We start from the raw sequence: 24,779 nt of genomic DNA on the forward strand, positions 1-24,779 counted from the left end.
TTCTTCCTATTTTAAATCTCATTAACTTGCTATTTTATCCTCACAGTGCCCATCTAATGAAAGGAGAGAGAACAGAGTATTATTACCTGTGTCTGCATGAGAAAGCTAAGGCCACAGAAACAGCTTAAGTGCTCAGGGACGTGCACCAAGTCAGAGATAAGATCTAGGAAAGAATTCTGGCATCCCACCCCCATCATTGTTAGCTGTGCTGAGAATACTATGTTTGTGGCATTCTTTCCTTGGCCTTTAAGTAGCTCCCCTGCCTACAATACCACACCGTTCATTTTGTCCATCGCAAACGAATGCACAGAGAGGATGAGTGTTCCCCCAGATCACCGGGACCAAACACAGGAGCTAAAAATAGCACGTGCAATTACCAGGCCCTGATCCTCTCCGGGGCTCCTTTAACCTCACATTCAGGCTCCCGATATTAGAAGATATGAGAAGTTCACTTGTCTCGTGGAGTGATGGCTTCTCTCCTGCGGTGGCGCCTATAGCTACCACCGTCCAAGCCAGACCCTGGCATTGCCCCTGACAAAGAACAGGATGCAGGAATTCTGGGCATGCATTCTGGAAATATGTAAAGGGCCAAATACAGAATTATCAGGATCATCCAGGGCAAGGTGTTGTCTGTCTGGAAAAAACAAAGAGGTCAGGGGAAGATCATTAGAGGCACTGGGAAACTGTCTCAAATTCCGGTTGACTTTCCTTCTGTGCATACCGCCTCAAAAATGCCCACTCTCCTAGTCACTGAGTGTCCAGGTGGGAGGCTACATTGCATTAAATCCTTTGGAAGTCTATCCTCGCCAGCCATCTTGAAGCTGAAAACCATTAAAATCAAACAGAGTGAAAGAAAATCCTGGCAGTCTAAGGAACATTTCCATCAGAGAACAGATCCCTGGAGCAGTGAATTTTTCATTTTATCTGCTTTTTACTTTAAGGCACGTTTGGGCTCCAGAGGCCTCAACAAGTGACTCTCCAGTGGTTTCCCCAGTACATGAGACCTTCTTTAATTGAGAAGGGACAAAGAAGGGAAAAAGAAAGGGAGTAAGAGAACAGGCTTATAAAAGTAATGAGAACAAAAATGGATGCCATTTTCGGTACAGCTTAGTCAACTATCACCTATAATAAGCACCTAATTTTGTTGGTTATAGTATTTTCATTATAGAAGTAACAGTTTTTCTAGTTCTAGAAAAATTAGAAATTACATGTGAGCAAAAAAGAAAAATCACTCACAATCCCATCACCAGAGATAACCACCATACAATGTATTAAATTTCTATCATGTTTTCTTCATGTATGTGTGTGTACGTATATTTATGTAAAACAGAGACCATGATACACATCATTTGATAAACTGCTTTCATCATTTAACTATATAGCATAAATATATTCTATGGAAATAAATATTTATCTACATAATGAATTTCAATGGCTGCATAACCTTTAATTGCATGAATATACCTAAATTTATTTAATGAGCATTATTATTGACATATAGGTTGTGTACAAATTTTTCAATATGGTGAACAGTTCTAGAATAAACAGCCTTATACAACTGTTCTTACACACCTGTTTAATTATTTCCTTAATACAAGTTCCAGGAAGCAAGGTTTCTAGGTCAAAGAAAAGCACATTTTCAGGCTATTGATTCATTTAGACCATTTAAAAATAGTAAGCAAAGAAGGTCAGAATAATTTTTCTTTAAAATCAAGCTGAGCAACAAAATATTATATTAGAGGAATAAATGAAAAAGTGTATCAGAAAATATAAAGTGTTTTAAAAAATTATTATAGCTAGTAATTTTTTAAACTCTCATTTTAGGTTCCAAATCTTGGTGGTTTGTGGGTGAAAGAGAGAAAGGAAATGTGGAGGGATTAAGAGATGGACAAAAAAAAAAAAATCTATCAAAACAAAACAAGGGAAACAGAAAGAGGGACACAGAGGGAGGAACCCATACCTCCTACTTCAGTCCTTCAATCCCCTCCCAATTCTTCCTTGGCTTTTAGGCAAACATCTGGGTTCTCTGGTATCTCTAAATGGACTCAGCCTTGAGTGTTCAGGCCCAAAACTAAGGAACAAGTAAACATCCACCTACCAACATTCCCATCCATCTCACTGTGACACTCACCAGGATAGAGACCTTCCTTTTGCTTAGTCTCAAACTTCTTAGCACAATTTTATTGGTTAAACTTTCTATTTCACTTTCAAAAATGTAGGAGAAGGGAAATAAAATATTTTCTAAAGTTTCTTACAGTTATGCGGAGTAAAGTTTCAAAGGTGTGTGATAAACTACAATTGTTTTTAAAAGAACTATTGCTTAGAATTCTAAGAAATTGAGGTCTTCAGAAAATTCCTGGTAAATAAGACCCAAATGCCTTTCATAGGCTCCAGAATAATCAATATCTTGAATACTAGACTTACTTAAGTTTGGTTAACTTTTAAGTAACCAAGTATCTATTACTTCCTCCTTAATGTTTTTCACCACAGATAGAGCAATTGAATACAGGGTCAGATTAGCTTAGCTATTTTCTGCTTTTTGAGTGATACCTGTGGTACCTTGACATTCATTCATTGGACAAATATGTATTTGGAACTTTTAACTTACATTCTTAACAAATGAAAAAAGTCTTAGCAAGAAAAAAATAAACTGGATCATGGAAGAAAGAGCAAATGATGAAGGGGTAGGGAGCAGCACAGGGCACAGCTGGTGAGAGAGCAACCAACCTGCAAGAAAGAACATTCTAGGCAAAGGACACAGATTAGGCAACTCCAGACAATAATATCAAGATTGATGTAACTCAGTTTTGAATACGAACTCTGTTGAAATAAGGAGAGATGATCCCTATTCAAAGTGGAGCCATATTTGGAGCTTGTCTTAAACTTTTCAGACGGCTATAGCATAATACCATAGACCAGGTGGCTTATAAACAACAGAAATTTATATCTCAAGTTCTGGAAACTGGGAAATCCAAGATCAAGGCACTGGCAGATCTGGTGTCTTGTATGGGTCATTCCCTGGTTCATAGATGGCCATCTTCTCACTGTGTCTTCATATGATGGAAGGGTTGAGGGAACACTCTCGGGTCTCTTTTATAAGGGCACTAATTCCATTCATGAGCACTCCACCCTCATGACCTAATCGCCTCCCAGAGGCCACACCTCCAAATACCATTACATTGGAGATTAGGTTTCAACATATGAATTTGAGAGGGATAGAAACATTCACTCTATAGCAGTGCCTTTATAACTTTGGACAAGCAGGCATAAAAAATCGCTGACTAAGAAAAAACTAATTTGATTAATTTCTCTCTGTTCTTAACACATCACACTCAAATTTGCAATCAATCCACTAGCAAATATTATTTTGTTTTCAGAATGGGGCAAGCATATAGATCCTGCCCTGAACCAGCTTAAATCGAGTTGAAAAAAGAAAATGAGTACCGGAAGAATTAAAATTCATTGAAATGTTAAACCATAGGCATTAACTGAAAGTTTCAGTGGCAGTTCACTGATCATTTCAAAGAAAAGAGAGTGGTCTAAAGTGAGAGGTGGGACTTTATCCATTCCATCAGTAAACTCTTGTTAAATGTTTATACTTAGGCTCGGTCGTGGGAAAGACACAGATGCTGGATCAGTAAATTATGCCTTTATCCTTGAATGGCTCATTGCCTAATGGAGAGAGCCTGAAAATTAAATAAATAATTACAGTTCAGTGTTATAATACAGATACATACAAATTACTTAGGGAGGGAATTCCCTGGAGGTCCAGGGAATTAGGACTCCAAGCTTCCACTGCTGAGGGCCCAGGTTCCATCACTGGTCAGGGAACTAAGATCCCACATGCCGTGCAGCGTGGCCAAAAACAAAAATAAAATAAAATAAAAATAAATAAGTAAAACAAATTACTTAGGGAACAGGAGGTATTTATGGGAGCACAGAGGAAGGCTGACTCCAGGACAGAGAAAATGAGAAGAAAGGACATTTGTGCTAAGGCTTAAAGAATGAGTCAGGTCTTATTTAGGGATTGGGTTCTAAATGATGATGTTTAAAGTGAACCCTTAAATTACCCATAAGGTACAATATCTACATATACAGTATCTAGAGATCCAGTGTCTAGTAATCCCAACACAGCCAGATTTTCCTCCAGTTTAGGAACAGATTGTTTCTTCTCCTTTGAGCACCAGATGAAGAGTTGGCTTGTGTTTATTGGCTCTGTTGTATGAAAAACACTTATCTTTAAACACTGGGATTACACCCTCTGTGGTGAGATACTCGCACGAACATATGAGAGTCACACTGGGTCTGAGCAGACTGAGGAAGCAGTAGATTCAAGCCTCCCATCTCACATTCATTCAGAAACACAAACCCATGAAGCAGAATGGGCGGGCAGACTGTCCTCTTTCTCCCTGTCTCTCTGCAGAGCGTATAGTTGAATCCTCAAACATTAAACTCACACATGATACAGTTGCTCATCCTGTGAAGGAACGGAGAATCGTAGTGTAGATAGATGGACAAGATGTGGGATGACAGGGAAATGGGAGACGATCTTGGCATGATCAGAGAAAATTAAGAAGTCCAGGATGGCAAAATTACAGGATAGGGTACAAAGAGATTGGCCAACTAGGGTTGGACAGCTTGTTGTATCATAGGAGACTTTGGATTCCACTGGTACTTTTAAAACAGGAGGTGACAGGATGGGCCTTATTTTTGGAAGGACCATTTTTGTAGCAGGTGAGGATGAGGTCAGCACATTTTTTCCTGTAAAAGGCCAGATCATCAATATTTTAGGCTCTGTGGGTCATATGTCATAAGGCATATGTCTTTGTCCCAAGCACTTATATCTGCCTTGTAGCACAAAAGCAGCCATAGACAATGTGTAACCAAATGGGCATGGTTGTGTGCCAGTAAAACTTTATTTACAAAAACAAGCTGTGGAGCCAGAGTTTGCTGACCACTGGATTAGAAGATGGTGAGGTGACGGTTGGAGCAAGCAACAGTAATCTAGGTAATCTAGGTGAAAACCACCTATGTCAGTGGTTTTCAAAGTGTTGTCCCTAGAGCAGCAGTATCACTATCACCTGGGGGTGGGTCCCAGCACTTTGGGTGTGAACAAGATCTCCAGGTGATTCTTTTTTTTTCTCACTGTTTAAGGAATTTTTATTAAGGCAAGAATTTTATAATCCAAATTACGTTTCCTTGCTCAGTTATCAATTCTGTTATTTAAAACAGAAGTGACATTCTGAGCCATAGTAAAGAATTACAAAATTAGGGAGAGGAATGCTTTAAATTTTTGTACTTTGCTGAAAATTCTTTTTCCCAGGGTCTATAAAACATTAATTTGTTTCTATACTTTACTATTTTTTTGTTGTTTTTAAATCAATAAGTAATCTAGGACTAGCATTATGTTTGCTAGACCTGGCATTTGCTCGGTACCTAAGTTTCAAAGTTTCCTTTCCTTTATTTTGATTTATTTTATATTTTACAATGTTATTTTCCATAATATTTAAGTGTTTTGATGTTTAGGTATTTTTCTTTGGTGAAGCACGAGTTTCTTTCCGTGGTCCCTGATCATTTGAAACAGTTGGAACCCCAGTGGCGCTGTTAACTGCTTTCTGGGCAGCCTCTTTTGCTTGGTTCTCTGGGTGATTCTGCTCAAGTTTGAGACCCACTGGTCTAAGACAGATGGAAGAGAATGCATTTCCACATTTTGGAGGGGCAGTAGGAAAGAAGAGGATGGGATAGATTTAAGATGTTCGAGATAGACAGGATCTCACTTTCTAACATAGTGATGTATACACAATGGATAGGACTTTGGTGGTTATTTGGGTGGGAAGCTGGGGAGGTAGACAAGTGTAGTTAAATTATCTTCATCTGTTTTGTTCACTTCCTGATCCCTAGTGCTTATGTTGCAGGAACATGGGGTGCGAGAGGATGGTCCTGTCTCAGGTCTCAGGTGAGTCCCTGGGATGAGCTGCCAAGTGAGGATCCTTGGCTTTGTGCCGGAAAGAATGCAGGAGACATAGTAAAGTGAAAGCAGGTTTGTTTAGAGAGATATACATTCCATAGGCAGAATGTGATCCATCTCAGCGTGGCCCCAGGGCATGGGGATCATCTTGGAAATTGAGAGGGACCCCAAAACATGGGGTGGTTAGTTTTTATGGACTGGGTAATTTCATATGCTAATGAGTGGGAGGATTATTGCAACTATTCGGGGGAAGGAGCGGGGATTTCCAGGAATTGGGCCACTGCCCACTTTTTGGCCTTTTATGGTCAGCCTCGGAACTGTCATGGCGCTTGTGGGTGTGTCATTTCGCATATGCTAATATATTACAAGAAGCACATAATGAGGCTCAAGTTCTACCGGAAGTTGAATCTTCCGCCATCTTGGGACTAATCACTTCTAACCAGTTCGTGTGTATCCTCAATGAGTATGTCATTCGTTTACAGATGGTGCCCTGCTACCTTTCCTCCTGTCTCACCTAGAACACTACTGGTAAGTGCTCAGAAAATTTTTTTTTTTTTTTTGCGGTTCGCGGGCCTCTCACGGAGCACAGGCTCCGGACACGCAGGCTCAGCGGCCATGGCTCACGGGCCCAGCCGCTCCGCGGCACGTGGGATCTTCCCGGACCGGTGCACGAACCCGTCTCCCCTGCATCGGCAGGCGGACTCTCAACCACTGCGCCACCAGGGAAGGGAAGCCCTCAGAAAGTAGTTTTTGAATGGATCCATGAGTGATTCTTTCAAAGTTGACAGCTTAGGTGACTGAATAGATGAGGAACGGTATTCGTCAAGACAGAACACATTTTATCGTTTTTGAGCAGTTATGAGGAAAGAGGATAAAGGGATGTTTATTGAGTGCCAGCTTTGCCTACTATGTGTCGGGCACTATTTTACATATGTTACTTCATTTGTACCTCAAAACAGTTTTGTTTCGTTTTGTTTTTTCTGGCGTAATCGCATGGCTTGTGGGATCTTAGTTCCCAGACCAGGGATTGGACCCACGCTCTCGGCAGTGAAAGCGCCGAGTCCTAACCACTGGACCGCCAGGGAATTCCCTCAAAAAAGGTTTTAAGGAGCTATTATCATCACTGTTTTCCAAACTAAAACCATTGGGGTTCCAGCTGGGGTAAAGAAGGCAGGCAGCGAGTGACAGCTAAACCCAGGCTCGTGCCACTTTACAGAGGAGAGCTCTGTTTTGAATTTTGGCTGGACTTTGCAGAGTGGGAAAGCTTTAACTATAAAATATTACAGAACTTGACTGCTTACAAAGCAGTTACGCTGATCACTTCTTTTGAGGGAAGCCACTTTGTGTAGCAGAAAAAGCATAAAGTTCTAGGTTCAAAGCCCAGTCTTGTCACTAAAGAGGTAGCCACAGGAGGAGGCAATGACAGTAATGAATAGGGCTGCTTTGCAAGTCAAATAAGATATAAAGCACCTGGCATAAGACAGCGCTCAGCGGATAGTATTATTTTACAATCATTGCTAAGCTCTTCCTGTAAGGATGATGATTGCCCCCCACCCCCGGCCACGGAGTCACCTGAGAGACCTCTCAGTTTAAGTCTTACAAGTACCTCTTAATGAGTTTCCCCATTTTGCCTAAAGGACTTATCTCCTGTTCAAGATGTGTTGACTTTTAAACAGGTTTTGAATTGAGCTGAGGCCTGTTCCATTTAAAGGCTGGCGTTAGCTCACGCCTTTGCTCTTGGCGGCTACAGTGGTCCTTCCCCTCCAGGGTTTCAAGCTCTACACATACTGATTTTACTTTTTTTTTTAAAATAAATTTATGTGTCTTATTTATTTATTTTTGGCTGAGTTGGGTCATCGTTGCTATGCACGGGCTTTCTCTAGTTGTGGCGAGTGGGGGCTACTCTTCATCGTGGTGTGCAGGCTTCTCATTGCGGTGGCTTCTCTTGTGGCAGAGCACGGGCTCCAGGCACGCCGGCTCAGTAGTTGTGGCACACGGGCTTAGCTGCTCCGCGGCATGTGGGATCTTCCTGGACCAGGGCTTGAACCTGTGTCCACTGCATTGGCAGGCGGATTCTTAACCACTGTGCCACTGGGGAAGCCTGGTTTTCCTTCTTTTAATGCTGTTTTTTTCCCCCCAGTCTGCAGCTTCAACACAATTTTCCTGTATTTATTCCCTTAGTTGTCAAGTCAAACAGAGGGTTGGTTTAGAGGATCAGAAAACAGGAGCTGAGGAGAAAGGTATTCTTAAAAGAAATGCCTTTTTGTTTCAAAGGAATTCACTCACTGTTACGAAGGCAAAACAGAAATAGTCTGGAGAAAACTGGACTTGCTAAAGAGGCAAAACCAATCGCCGGTCCCTACTTTGCTTCCTTTTTTTTTTTTTTTTTCCTGTACTTAGAAGAGCCTAACAGCCTGGTGGCCCTCCTCCACTTTCAGAACCTGAGGACATCACTTTTCCTGTCCCTGAAGGACAAGATCTGGACAACACCAGTGCCCTTATCCCAGAAAGGTTGGTTTGTGACCTTCTTGCTTTCTAGTATGTTTCAGGTGATTTTAGAAAACAAGACTACTGCTTTGCAACATGCTAGGTAAACAGCAGTTTGTATTTCAAGGGGAAATCATACTTGACCATCTAGCCGCCTCAGTTCCACTAGATTAGAAAACAAGCAGAGATAAACACAGCTTTAGTGGAGTTGGTTGTGCACTAAGGAGAGGAATAACTGGGCCTTTTAAGATAAATGGACCTGACAAAGGGCAAGTTCTGCAGAAAGTAAACACAGCTATAGGAGAGTTATTCTGAACGCTGATATCTGCAAATGAAAGTTGAATCATGTTGATGGAAAGGTCTTTTTCCCGAGATTTGTAATAAAATCTCCGCTCCCACCCACCCCTCCCTGCACGATTTAGCCAAGCTGATAAAAATCATGTTGTCAGAAATGGCGGAACTCATTTGTGACTTTTTCCCAAATTAATTTTGATATAATACAATTAAATGAATAGTTTCCCTCTTTTTTCCCTCTAACACAAATCAGACAAAATTGCACTGTTCTCTGTGTCCTGTTACACAGACTGACCTGATAGAAAATTCAGGATTTTATTGTAAGATCTGGAGAATTATTATCAGATCCATTTTCCCTTGACATTGATTGGCTTCTTCAAGGATAACTGGTGATTTCTTATTGTGAAATTGTAGTCAAAATGATAACATTTGGGATGGTTTTCAGGTCTAGTCCAGAATTCTCAGGATCTGCTCATTTTTTTTGCCCTGAATTTATTAACTAGGATTGTAAGCACCGAAGTTTTCCAGTTAATGTTTCTTCTGCTCAGTGATAAATTGGAAGGGGGAAAAGTCACGCAAGCAATCATTGTGGTGATTTGTACTCATAGCAATTCACACTTGCAGCCCTCTGCCAACTACACCCGCATTGCAACTCCTGACACTTAAACAATTTCTCACATGAACATATGTTATGCTCCCCTTTTGAGGAAATGAATCCCAACCTCAAAAACACTAGCAGGCCGTGATTAGTTCTAATCCCTAGGTTTTATGATGGGAAAATTGACTATAAGAAAACGAGGGAACCATAGAAAACTGAGTTAGTTTTCTCTTTTCCAAAATGGCATCAGCTCACTGCCCCAAACTCTCCTTCAACGTGCTCTTCAAACTGTCCTCAAGAAAATCATCCTGAAATCCGTAAAACTAATAAGCGCTCTCCTTAGAGCTGTTTTGCTTCGGTAAAATATTTGGCAGGAAAACGCAGTCAGACTGCATCATATTAAATGGATTTTATGTTTATTGACTACTTGTAGCGCTACTTAATTGATTTATGTCTGCTTTAGAAAGGTTTATGCTATGAAACATAAAATATATCATTTATAGTTTATTAAGTCCTGCATTTGGTAAAAATTGGCATAAGACCCTAGGTCAGGAACTTACCCTTCGGTTATAGCACTGTTTCTATGAGAAAATCATATTTGATACACTTTATTTCCACTTATAGTAAACTTCCTAGTAATATAATCCACAGGTAACGGTGCTTGTGTTTCCCAAGTGCAACCCACTGTCATATTCCCATGGCATTCGAATGAGGTTTTTCTGTCTTCTTTTGTGATTTTGAGTTAAAATAATAAATGAGAGAAAATAGTAAAAAATAGAGTATATCTTAGGACCTAAGGTTTGTATTCTGGTTTTAAAACTGACAGGAGAGGTCCGAGACCAGATAGAAAGAATATTACAGTACTACTAAGATTTTGAAAACTCTCTTGTGATGAGTCTGTCTAGGTTTATATAAGTGTCTTTTTAAAAAAAATTTTCGTTGGAGTATAGTTGATTTACAATGTTTTGTTAGTTTCAGGTGTACAGCAAGGTGAATCAGTTATACATACACATATATCCACTCTTTTTTTAGGTTCCTTTCCCATATAGGCCATTACAGAGTATTGAGTAGAGTTCCTTATGCTATACAGTAGGTCCTTGTTAGTTACCTGTTTTATCAATATATATAGTAGCGTGTGTATGTCAATCCCAATCTCCCAATTTATCCCTCTCCCCCTTACCCCCTGATAACCATAAGTTTGTTTTCTACTTTGGTGACTCTACTTCCGTTTTGTAAATAAGTTCATTTGTACCCTTTTTTTGGGTTCCACATGTAAGTGATATCATATATTTGTCTTTCTCTGTGTGACTTCACTCAGTATGACGATCTCTAGGTCCATCCATGTTGCTGCTGTAAGTAAGTCTTAATACGATGACTCCTGCTGAGCAGGTAGGCTAGATGGGTACCAACATCAAGAACTAGAACCTGGTCTTATGTCACCAAGGCGCCACATAAAAGGGGTACCATTAGTGCTGAACCCGTTGCCCCAGCCTATTCCAGGGCCTCATCCCATCCTGTCTGCCAATTCTGTCTCCCCAATTTTCCCTCCAGAACAAGTTCACAAGTCTTGTTTCTCCTGTTCCCCTAATACCACCAGGGCCATCTGCTGAACTCATCCCAGTCCTGTGAGCAAGAACCAACAAATAAGTGACAGGAGAAATAAAACTCAGCCCTTCTGTTTGAAGATACAGGAAACATTGGGGGCAGAAGTAGTGTTCTCTGTTAGAATTTCTTTGAATTGTCCATCCAGTGCCGCTTCTCTTTTGAAATATGTCAAGGGTAATAAGCATGAAATGTTATCTTTTTGTTTGCATTCTAAGCACTAACCAACATTCAGTTAATAGCATTCATGGATGAGAACACCGCTTGAGTCCTGTAAAATGGTGGCTGATGTACACAGTATTTAGATTTGGCTTTAAAATGTGCTTTTTTTTTTTTTTGCGTTACGCGGGCCTCTCACTGTTGTGGCCTCTCCCGTTGTGGAGCACAGGCTCCGGACGCGATGGCTCAGCGGCCATGGCTCACGGGCCCAGCCGCTCCGCGGCATGTGGGATCTTCCCGGACCGGGGCACGAACCCGTGTCCCCTGCATCGGCAGGCGGACTCTCAACCACTGCGCCACCAGGGAAGCCCCTAAAATGTGCTTTTGTTAAGACATATTTACATATGGGCAGATTTGATCTTAAAATTCAAACAAAATTAAATGGAGGCATAACTCAAGAGAGTTGGGACGCTGTCTTGCCTCCTTACCCTGAGGTCTGCTCCCGGCCTCTGCCTACCAGTGCTGCCGGGCAAAGTCTGCTAACTTTCCCGATGGATGTTAACACACCAGCCCAAACTTCTGCCTTCTGAATCTCTCTTGACTCAGAGACCTTTGTTTTGTGCTTTGTTTGGGATTGCTTCAAACAGCTTCCTTGGCTCGTGGGTAAATTTCATGTAAAAATCACTGTAAATATAGAAAACTGAAAAGTCAAAGTAAGTTCTTATTGAGAACCATGAAAGTGCTGTTAAAAGCAAGGTTTGGTGCAGATGATGCGCCCTGGATTGACAGTGGATGACATCTGTTTGTGCCCCCAGCAGATGATTATGCGAGGGCCTCACTTCACTTCGTGGGTTACACAGCCTGGCTTCTGGATCCTACCTAGCCTGCTTTCCCACTTTTTTTTTTCACAGACAAAATAGACTTTTTTTAATCATCATTTTTAAAAATTGAAGTATAGTTAATTTACAATATTGTGTTAGTTTCAGTTTCAGGTGTACAGTGAAGAGATTCAGTTATATGTATATGTGTGTGTATATATATATATATATATATATATATATATACACACACACATATTCGTTTTCAGATTCCTTCCCATTATAGGTTATTGTAAGATAATGAATATAGTTCCCTGTGCTATACAGTGAGTTCTTGTTGTTTATCTGTTTTGTATATAGTAGTGTGTATATGTTGATCTCAAACTCCTAATTTATCTCTTCCTCCCTACCCCACCCACTTGTTTTCTTTATGGCAACGTACAGTGTAGTAATGGAGCCAGACAGACCAGACTCCAGATCCTGGTAGTGATGCCATTTAGGAGCTGTGGAAGTTTGGGTACTTGACCTTCCTGAGCCTCAGTTTTGCCATCTCAAAATGGGATTGATGACACCTTTTTGAAAACAGAGATTACTCTAAAGAGCACATTATCTGATACATCTCCTTTTATCAATTCTGCATTAATTTACATAGCAATATAATGTACTAATTATTTTCTTTGGCACTAAGTTTTGTACTTATAGGAGCAAGTGGTATTGTTTTATTGGATTTGGGGAGTAGAGAAAAGTTTCTTGGCTAACGATCAGTAATCAGTTAAGTTTTGCATAGTTATTTCCTCCATTTTGAGGGTGATTCATCCTTTCTGCTTAATTGTGTGTAGGTTTGAATCCCATTCTGGAATAGCTTCCTGAGATAGACTGCATTCATAATACTGCTCACTGTAAACCTAAAAGATGCATTTACCTCTGGGAAGTTATTTATGTTGTAGTTACATATTAAAAATGCTTTGGTAACGCTGACCAAATCGATGCGGAGTCATGGCCAGTTGAATAAATTTATTGTGACTGCAGTAGTGTTCCTCATCCTTGAAAACCAGGTCCTGTGGGCCCTTCTCTATGAAGCTTTCCTTGATAGCCTGATCCAAAGCTCTCTCTTTTTCCTCTGGTGTCCTGTTCTGTTTTGCTTATAGTACCCAGTTCAGCTTTGTTTTAATGTTAGCTTTATAACTTTCCCGCTAGAATATAAGATCTTAGAGAACGTGAAATATGTTTTAAACTAATGTAAGCAATGGTCCAGTGGAGAAATTGGCCAAAGGTTTGGATCGACCCTGACCTCTCTGAAACCTTCTCTGAAAAGTCCAATCCAGGGGCTTCCCTGCTGGCGCAGTGGTTAGGAATCCGCCTGCCAATGCAGGGAACACGGGTTTGAGCCCTGGTCCGGGAGGATCCCACATGCCGCGGAGCAACTAAGCCCCTGCGCCACAACTACTGAACCTGCGCTCTAGAGCCCACGAGCCACAACTACTGAGCCGGTGTGCCACAACTACTGAAGCCTGCACTCCTAGAGCCCATGCTCCGCAACAAGAGAAGCCACCGCAATGAGAAGCCTGAGCATCGCAACGAAGAGTAGCCCCCGCTCGCCGCAACTAGAGAAAGCCTGCGCGCAGCAACAAAGACCCAACGCAGCCAAAAATAAATAAAAATAAATAAATTAAAACAAAAAAAAAAAGTCCATTCCAGTCCAAGCCTACCACGCCCTCAATTCCTGTGATATTTATTCCAACGAAGCAATTTAGGCTTTGTATACTTTCACGTTAGTCTCAAATTTTACATTTTTTAAAAAGCCCACATATAGATTACAAAGTTCTTGAGAGCAGGGACTATGAATGAGATAAATGAGAATATCTGTGAAAGCTCTAAAAAAGCATGATCAAATGAAAGGGCAGTTGTGTTTTTTGCTTTTTCTTAATGCTTACCACACAGTTTGACACGTGGAAAGAATTCAGCCTATACTTGTTATGGACTAACCCAAGTATTCACAGAAGAGAAGTTTCTGCTTAGGTGGCTAGGCCTTTGGGGTCAACTTTTGTCATTTTTATCCTTCAATAATGTGAAAGAAAATAGTTTTAAGAGCATGGGAAACTACCACAACATCAGAATATTCAGTGATTTCTGAGGTGAACCAAGATGGAAAAGAAAACCGACCCTAATAACACAGAGAGTGAGGGTGTAAGTCCCATTCCACTCATGAGGCATGTGGGGATGGTACATCTCACCCCACTCAGGCTGTAAGCCCACAGGACCCATGTCTGGGTCACCTGGCAGAAATGATCAGCACAGCTGAGCAAATAAATCATGTAATTGATCAACTAGTGGTGCTCGAATCCAACTGTCTCCTAATATTATCTAGATTTCTTTAAGTAGGTTGTCTAGGAGACATTATTTGCTGATAATTGTGCCTCCAAGAAATGTTTCCATGATAATTTTGCAAGCCCAGAGCTGTATGATAGAACGATATAAATCTAGAGAACAAAGGTTCTTTATTAGTCAACCGTGAGTCATTTTTTCAGTGAAAAGATATTTACTGAGCACATACTATGCGCCAGGCAAATTTAGGTGCTGGGATACATCAATGCAAAAAATGAACAACATTCCTTCTTTCAAGAAAATTATATGCTGGTAGCTGAGAGAAATAACAATCCATAAACAGAAGTATATCTGGGCAGGGAGTGGCAGGGGTGAGGGAGTGGGAGGTACAAACTTTTGGGTATAAAATAAGCTACAAGATGTATTGTACAACACAGGGAATATAGCCAGTATTTTGTAATAACTGTAAATGGGGAGCAACCTTTAAAAATTGTATAAAAAATCATCTTTGTCATATTGCTAAAACCCTATGTATACAAAGGTCAATTTCTGATTCTGTTCTGTTCCATTACTTTATCCTGAAATAAGTACACATTGCAGTTGTTCTTATAGGTTAATTTTATATTGTTTTGTCAAATTCAAAGGGTAGTTGGAATTTTGGTTGAAATTGCTTTAAATTTATAGATTCATTCATTTGGGGTAGAATTTATATCTTTATGATATTGAACATTACTATCCAGGAATATCCAGGAATAGAGATCTCTCCAATTATTTATATTGTCTTTAATGTCTTTCAACAAATTTCGATAGTGAAAAGTATCATGAAGCAAAATAAAGCAGGTCAAGGGTATTGAGAATGACAAGGGGTAGACAACCTCATTTAGAAAACAAAGACTGGGAAGGTCTCTCTGAGGCGGTAATGTTGAAGGAACCTGAGATGTATGAGTCTACAAGGCAAGAAGCTTCCAGGCATGGATGTAGTGGTTACAATAGCCCTGAGACGCAAGCTGGCTTCATATATGGGAGGAACCGTAAGAAGCCTTGTGTGGCTGGTGAAAGGAAGAGCGATGAACAGGATGCAGATCATGTTGGATCTTAGAGATCAGCTTATATTCTGAATATTTTGGGAAGCTTTTGGAGGCTTAGGAGCAGAAAAGTAACATGATCCAGGTTATATTCTTAAAAGAGTATTCTGGCACCTGGAGGGGAGCAAAGAGATCCTAGGAGAGACAAGATTGGAAGGACAGAGACCAGTCCAGAGGCGATTATATAGTCCAGGCAAGTGGTGACAGTAGTCTGGGCCAAGGGGGAAGTCGTAGAGGTGGCGAGAATCAGTTAGATTCAGAATATATTTTGAAGGTAGTGCTGTAGGACTTGCTAATGGATTGGATGAGGGAAGTGAAAGAAACAGGAATCTTAACCTCTCTGATCATTGATAGATATCAGGAAATAGTCACTGAAATTCAGCCGCAGAGGAATATGTGCACCACGATATGACTATGCCAATACTAAGGTGAAAGAGTTAAGTTTGTCAACCAACTGCTTAACTTTAAAGCAACCAATTAGTAACTGAATACAACTGTCAGTTGCCAAATAAACGATTGAAATGATTCTGCCATTTCTTTCAACAGTTTTTGCATGTATGTGCACGTCTATGTTTCTACTTATTATTTATATGTACAACCTATATGGCCACGCAGAAATCTACATCTGAAGGACACTAGGTCAAAAGTCTAAGGTTACTGTTTTTATAGCCCAGCAGTCTGGTACTTCGCATGAAAGAATACAACTGTCTAGAGATTTCCAAGTATCTAGCTAAGTAGCTATAATTTCTCATTTTTATCCAAAGATTTGCTGTCATATAAAACATAGCAATTGTGGAACGATATCATCCCAGAATAGCGGTGGCAGACACCTCATTAATGATTGCTCTACTTAGACCCGTTCAGACCCCAGAAAAGTGCCCAGAATATAAAATCGTAAGTAATTTGCCATTGCGCAAGAACACCACTCAATAAATCTGAAGAAAATATTCACAAGAGCAAATAATACACATAGACCCAAATGGTAAAACTGAAAATGAGATTACAATGCCTTGTAAGAAACGAAGCCGTAGTCCTCAGATGTGGGGTGATTTATATATTTTTTTGAAAAATCAAAAATTTATATCCACCTGGTTTTTCAATGCAACTTATTCAGATAAATCAAGCTACTCAACAGTAACATTTAATATTGACGTTTATGATGTCAAGGAACCTTTACAAATTATTTCACAAGACATACCACTGTGAGAATATTTAATTTTTTATGGCTGAAGGATGGAGAACCCGAGGCAAAGGCCCAGCTAATGTCCTGCCTGTGGCAGCTGAGCAACGAGGCGATGGAGCCAGGAAGAGAACATAGGGGACAAGAGGAGCAGTGCTGCGTGGGTGAAAGGCAAGCCGTGGACTTAGTTCACATTACTCACTGACTTGTGCATTGCATTATTCAGCTACATTGCTCTCTTTGGCATAACTTGGATAGATTCTTTCTTTTTTTTTCTTTCCTATTTCAGCAACAGAAGTAGAAATATTTTTATGCTAATAGACATGTAATAGACATAATCAAAGTAACACTAATGAAAAGAAAACCAGATAGGATGGAAAATGAAAGACAGCTATGAAAGGCATTCTTGAGCATGTCAAGAAGTAGAAAAATATACTAAGGATGGAAATTTCAAAGATAACTATAAATATGTATTAAAGTACATAAAATTTGGCGTGACACAATTGTGGATGACATTGAACTTCACTGAACTTACATAAACGATGCCTTCAGGAATCAAAAAAAAGCGTACGAGTGAAAATACAGGCACTAATACAGAACTAAAAGGAGGACGATGACCCAAGGAACAAGGTAATTAGAAAATCATAAAATTACCTTTTAGAGCAATCTTAATGTATTTTAAGTGAGACTGTTGTCCGGGATGTTGGCGTATTAACATGACTTTTAAATATTCAGAGCAATCTGTTAATAAAATTATCAGCCAGAAAGAACTGTCTTCATTATAGCAAAGAAGACAGTACAAATCCCTGACTAGGATACAAATCCTCAACACCAAGACTTGGGTGAAATGACACCTTTATCCTAAGCTCTCAAGGTCAACAAACAGTCAAATTGGCTGAGAAATGACTAAAGATATAGATAGCGGACTTTTTTCATAGTGGATTGAAGGTTCCTAAAATATATACATATTCTTTGTGCTGCTGACTCATTATGAAAAAATGAAAAAGTTACCCACGCACACATGAGCTACACTTTGAAACACTTTGGACCTAAAGCATGTAGTAAATGCTCTGTCCCTCTGCTGCCAAAGGGGCCAGTCAGTTCAGAGAGAGTTTGCCTACATAATGCCAGACATCTGTGCAAAAGCTGCAAATTTTGGTCGAGGATTTTAATGTTTTGTCGACCTGGTGCCAAACATCTGGATATTTGAAGATATCCAGATAATTGACTGATTTTTTAACTTTTCATCCAGATGTTTGGCATCAGAATGAAATACCATCTTACTATGTAAGAGCATTTGTGATGTGAAAGTGCTCACAATATACCCTTAATATTAAAAAGGGGTTTAAAGTCATGTATACAGTGTGATCCCAGTTTTCAAAACAGAAACTGTAGATATGCCCACAGAAGAGAACTCAGGCGGAAACATACTAAAATGTTTCATTTACCCTCTGGGTAGTGGGCTTATTGCCGATCTTCATCTTACTTGTAGTTTTTAAAATTTTTCCTAATGTTCTTCAGTAAAACATGTATTGCTTTTATAACCAGAAAAGCATTTTAGTTGTGTGGTTAGGTGGTGTCAGTTAATTTGTAAACTAAAGAATTTAATTTAGTGCCTGGCATTGTGTACATACAATTGCAGCTGTGAACCTACTGGTAAGATAGGCTGATTTTGGAAAAGCAAGTTAAAAGTAAGTTAGCAAAGATATAAAAGGTCTGGGAATCTAAGGGTTACTAGGCATGCCTGGCTGGAAACAATGGGCCTGACTGGTTTTTCCTCACTGAATTGACTGGAACCTTTTTTTTTTTTTTTTTTTTTGACCACAAGGCTTGTGTGACTTAGTTCCCCGACGGGAGATCGAACCCGGGTCCCTGACAGTGAAAGCACTGAGGTTGATCCCAGCAATACCTCCTCTCAAGGCCACCACGTCCCAGTGCCTTTTGTGTGTGTGTGTGTGTGTGTGTGGGATCTTAGTTCCCTGACCAGGGTTCAAACCCCAGCCCTCAGCTGTGAAAGGGCGGAATTCTAACCACTGGACCACCAGGGAATTCCCTGTTCCAGTGTCTTTATACCTTCTCAACCCCAGTCCCCTTTCCTCACTAGGGTTGGCAAATTAAATTTAGTTCTCATTCCTTTTCTTACTGTTGAAAAGTTCCTCCAGGGTTAGACATGCAGAATGTTAGGATTCTCAGTAGATTTAGTCCAAATCCCTCATTTTATAAGTGGAGAGACTGAGGCCCAGGGAGGTTAAATGCCAGGCCTCTGATGATTCAAACCTATAAACAGTCTGTTTCCAGCTCAGGGCATTTTTCACTATGCAACGCTATGATGGTTATTCTAGTCCCTAAATTTTCTCATCTATAAAATAGAATAAGTATTTGCACGCAAAATGCTTCGGGCTATTTGAGATAGAAACTACATACAAATAGTGTGTTATTTTGGCACCTTTTCTTCTGTATTTTATAAACTCTGTTATTCAGTAATGTTTAGAAAACTTAGATAAAATCTAGATAGAATTTCAAATAACATCCCAATAAAAATATAAGCTCCTAAAGCATCAATATCTTAATCATTCTGAAATTTTTAAGAAGCCAAGTGTTCTTGGGAAATGATCTAAACAGCTCCAAATTAAATAAAGACCAAATGGTAAAGTTATCTGGAAACTTTCTAAATGGAAAATTTGAGATGCCTTTTAAAAAGTAACACAAAGAATGAAGGACTCTGCAGTGTGATTTCTTTTCTTTTTCAGCCTTTGTAGAGAGCAAAGGAACCATAATTCACTGATGAATCCCATACAGTCTTCAGTCGTCGTTAATTTTAAAAAGCTGTTCAGTAAACAATACTTAAAGTAAAAAAGCAAGCACTATAGTTTATTTTAATGTTCTTCCCATAGTTTAAGTACAAATTAAACTAACCTGAAAAAAATACCAAGTAAACAGATCTGAAAGAAAATGGCTCCCACTCTGTGAGCAAATTTAAAGCTAAACAATTGAAGAAATACTGGTTGGTAAAGCTTCTGTCCCTCCTATTCCCTGCCCAATAGGAGAGAAGAAAGAACAAAAAGAATCACTTCTAGGCTGTGAGCCCTATGGTTACATGCAACCTCCTGAACTCAGTTTTTCACAGCCAGACCCAAGAAACACGTCCACATTGTAAAGAATATCACCAAACACATGCTTAGCTGGTTCTGGAAACACCCTTAATTGTTAACACTTCTAGGTTTGTTTGGTTTTTTTTTAAATTATTTATTTGCTCAAAACAAAAATGTGAAAAGAAGCAAGAAGCTAATCTTTTTAATACTTTTGTCTCTTCTATTCATTTAAGTTTCTTTTCAAAAATTCTTTCATGAACCAGGGATTGGGACCATAAAGTTACTAGCATGCAGGCTCATTATTGCTTATATATATATGTGGTATGTATGTTTTCAAAGCATTTCACCATCATTAACTTCATGTCAGCTAAGCAGGATATTGGACTTGATGGAAAAATGATCTAATCCAGTATGGAAAATTCTATTCCTAAAAACCATACCTGAAACAGGCAAATTTCTCATTTCTTTGGGCCAGAACGTTCTCAGTATGGCGGGCTCACAAAATAGGTCCCTAAAATCTTTGCTGAGTGAAATCAGTGGGGGAATTTTGTCTCATGGCATAGTTTTTGTTGTTATTGTTATTTGGGGGATTTTTGTTTGCTGTTGGCGGTGATGGTGGTGTTTTGGTCCATCTATTTTGATTTGTTGTGTTGTGGATTGGGCAGGTTTTTCAGAAAGGAAAAATATATATATATGGTTAAGTGAAGTAATTGTCAAACTAAAAATTGGACCCTGCCAATGTTCTAATTTAGCTGATGGTCTAGTACTACCACTGAGATAGAATGAAAGGTTTTTAGGAGTGAGGGATGGGAGGATGAAGGACAGTTTCCCCAGAGAAAGGTCAAACAGCCAAGTGGTCCGTTATAAAGAAAGTTTACAGTCAAGTTTTGATGAAGGGCACAGCTCAGTTCTCTGCACAATTGCTAGTTTTGCATTCTGTCACTCACTTTCTTCTCAAGAACAGTTCAGAGCTGCTGAGCTGTCATGAGCATGACTTGATGCCATGAATTGACTGTGTTCCAAAACCTCATTATTGGAAAACTTTTCCATTTGATGCTAAATATAGGGTATTATATAAACACAATGTATTATAGGTCAAATCCTGTTAGCACAAATGCTAAGAGGCTCTCCAATTTGGCGTTAGGAAAGGAGACTGTATTAGAATTTTATGGTACACCTCAAATCTGATTACAACTATGTAAAACAAAACTATTTTCAAGCCCTAGTCAATAGGCAACATATTTTCAACTGTCAGTAGAAAATCTTTCAGTTCTTCATAATGAGAGTTCCCTTAAACAAAATAACTCTTCCCAGTCTTTTTCATCCCATGATGATCTTCCTCCAAAACCCACAGTATGTACTCCTGTTCTGCTCATTTCGAATTTGTTCATTTATCACTGTGTGACATGCTCATACATTGTTTAAAGCATAAGAATATCTACCATTTTCTATGTATTTCTGTTTGTCTCTTCAACTTGATGATGAGGTCTCTGAGGGCAAATCTCCAGGGTCTACTTTTGTGTGTACTTTCTATTGCTAAGTCTAGAGAAAGTCTTCAGTAAAAGGGAGGGAGAAAGGAATAAAAGGAAGGACAAGAAGATGGTGTGACAAACTGAGGCAGAGTCAACGCCCCCCTGAGAGGGCCTTGTTGAGAGTTCAGGGGATTTTATTTCATAAGGAGACCTCTTAACACCTGATTTAAAATAAAGGTAGGGGAAATTCCCTGGTGGAGCAGTGGTTAAGAATCCGCATGCCAATGCAGGGGACAAGGGTTCGAGCCCTGGTCCAGGAAGATCCCACATGCCGCATAGCAACTAAGCCCGTGCGCCACAACTACTGAGCCCTCGTGCCACAACTACTGAAGCTCGCACTCCTAGAGCCTGTACTCCGCAACAAGAGAAGCCACCGCAATGAGAATCCTGTGCACCGCAACGAAGAGTAGCCCCTGCTTGCCGCAACTAGAGAAAGCACGCAGCAACGAAGACCCAATGCAGCCAAATATAAATTAATTAATTAATTTAAAAAATAAAATAAAACAAAGGCAGGGAATAGATTCAGTATAGCTTTCTACTTCCAAACAGGCTAGGTTTATAAACTCATACGTCTCGAATGCATTTCTCCTAAACAGGACTGTGAGTTCATCTTTTAAGCTTTAGAGTCAGGCTAATACACATTCTATCAGTCATCTTTGTGTAAAATGGGTTAGTTTCATCTCCACCGCACATGTGGGAAGGAGGCAACTCTTCTCCTTGATGAGTTTGCCAAGAGCACAGGGAACCCCTTTAGCAGCTGTAGGATCTTCCTTGCTGTCAACTGCCACTGACTCTGGCTTTGGGCTCATTGAAATGTGCCATGAAAACTAGGGTGCTGGTGGGATCCTGACACAAAAGTTTCAGCAGCAGCACTTTGGCTGTGCACTGAAGTTCTTAAGCTCCTACCTCTGCTGAATTAACACTACGTCTGTAGGTATCCAGTTTTGCTCGTCCATCTGAAAGTTCTAAGTTAAAATTTGTCAGCTAGGGGAACTTCTGTACTAAGGAATATTAACCTTTACTCTTCAAGAAAATCTTTGGAATTTCAGTCTGGCCGTGATCCTGAATAATATCAGATTGAAAACACAAAACCGGAGCTTGCTTCCTGTAAGGTTAATTGTCTATCTCTTTGAGAACTGGGTCTTGAAAAAAGATCTTTGTTCAGTCCTTCAGCTCCCAGCTCCTTGCAATCTCTGTAATCTTTCCTTTTTTCCATTTATGCCCTAATAATTGCCCTATAGATAGAATGATCGTATAATTAACTATCCAAACCAGGACACGTTGGGATTTTGTTCTGTTACAGATTTTTTTGCAATTTGTGAAATTGAGATTTAATTCACATAACATAAAATTCACTATTTTAAAGTGTACAATTCAGTGGTTTTTAGTATATTCAGTATTGTACAACCGTCACCTCTATATGGTTCCAAACCATTTTCATCTCCCCTAAAGGAGACCCCATACAAACTAAGCAGTGGCTCCTTGGCCATCTTTCCCCCAGGCCTTAGCAACCACTAACCTATTTTTGGTCTCTATGGATTTGCCTATTCTGGACAGTTCATATAGATGGAATCACATAATATTTGGCCTTTTGTATCTGGCTTCTTTTACTGAGTATAATATTTTCAAGGTTCATCCCTGTTGTACATGAATCGGTACTTCATTCCTTTTCATGGCTGAATGATTTCCATATTAGGGTTGTACCAAATCTGTTTATCCATTCATCAGTTGATGGACATTTGGGTTGTTTCCACCTTTCAGTTATTATGAATAATGCAGCTATGAACATCCATGTACAAGTTTTTGTATGGATATCTCTTTTTTATTTCTCTTGAGTATACACCTAGAAATGAAATGACTGGGTTATAAGTGAATTCATGTTTAATTTTTTGAGGAACCAGCATACTGTTTTCCACAGCGGCTGCACAATTTTACATTTCCACCAACCATTTATGAGGGTACCGATTTCTCTACATCCTCACCAACACTTGTTATTTTAATAACACTTGTTATTAGCCATCCTCATGAGTGTGGCATGATATCTCACTGTGGTTTTGTTTGCATTTCCCTAATGATTAGTGATGTTGAGCATCTCTTCATGTGCTTATTGGCTATTTATATATCTTCTCTGGAGAAAAATCTGCTTAAGTCCTTTGCCCATTTTTTTTTTTTTTTGCAGTACGCGGGCCTCTCACTGTTGTGGCCTCTCCTGTTGCGGAGCACAGGCTCCGTGGCCATGGCTCATGGACCCAGCCGCTCCGCGGCATGTGGGATCTTCCCGGACCGGGGCACGAACCCGTGACCCCTGCATTGGCAGGCCGACTCCCAACCACTGCACCACCAGGGAAGCCCTGCCCATTTTTAAATAGAGTTATTTGTGTTTTTATTTTTGAGTTGTAGGAGTTCTTTGTAAGGTGGGGGAAGGGATAAATTAGGAGTTTGGGGTTAACAGATACACACTACTCTATATAAAGTAGATAAACAACAAGGTCCTACTATATAGCACAGGGAACTATATTCAGTATCTTGTAATAACCTGTAATAGAAAAGAATCTGAAAAAGAATAGATACATATATATGTATAACTGAATCACTTTTCTGTACACCTGAAACTAACACAACATTGTAAATTAAGTATACTTAAATTTTAAAGAAAAAGAGTTCTTTGTGTATTACAAATACTAGGCCCTTACCTGGTATGTGCATTACAAATATTTTCTTCAGAGTATATTGATAAGTGAGGGGAGAGAGCTATTAATACTTAGTCAGATAATACAGGCATAAACTGAGACTACACCAGGCACAACAAGGCATATGATTGACCCATATACGGAGGATCTTGATCCAGCAGGTTGAAGAATAAATGTTGTGTTAATTTCAATGGGACAATTTATCTATCCAGACAATCAGATATAAATAATCAAACTCAATAACCTTCCTGTACTACCCAGAGTGATAGATACTGTGAAAAGAAATCTAAAGAAATATTTAAAAATCCATAAGCCTTTAAGCAACTTAACGTCAAGATGAAAGGACAGAAGAAACACACATAAACAAATAACTAATAAAGTAAGGATATAGGTGCTCTGGTGACTTAGAAGAAGAAGACATTAGTGTTGGAGAACTAAGAGAAGATGCAGCCTTGAAGGACAGGTAGCACTGTAAACAAGAGAAATGTTATTTTAAGAAGTATGTGAGATGTAGTTTATGTACAAGACCTGTGCCGGAGAGTCCAGAAGCATAGGCAACCTCATATGCTTCTGTGGTGAGAAAAAAAATTGAAAATAGGGTATGTGTTTCACATAATGGTTCTGTTCTCCCCATTCCAACTTCTTATATTAGCATCCTATAAGGAGAAAGTTCTCTAAAAATGAGAAAGGTGTGTATTATTCTACAATCCTGCCTGGAATGCTATTAAAATGCTACTTTTGAAGAAGCACTGCAGCCATTCAGAACACATTAGCTCACTGTCATTGCTACTGCCCCGCATTTCCTGCTGCCCCAACTGGAAATTTGCCCTTGGTTTGTCCTTGCCTAATAGCACTCAAGGCTCTTATTGTTACATGTGAACATATCCACTTTCTAAAAGGAAAGTAAACTCTGTGAGGATAGAAGCTTTCTTACCTGCTTCTCTGAATC

The sequence above is a fragment of the Grampus griseus genome, assembly GCF_964374135.1.
Source record: "Grampus griseus genome assembly, chromosome: 17".
NCBI lineage: Eukaryota > Metazoa > Chordata > Mammalia > Artiodactyla > Delphinidae > Grampus > Grampus griseus.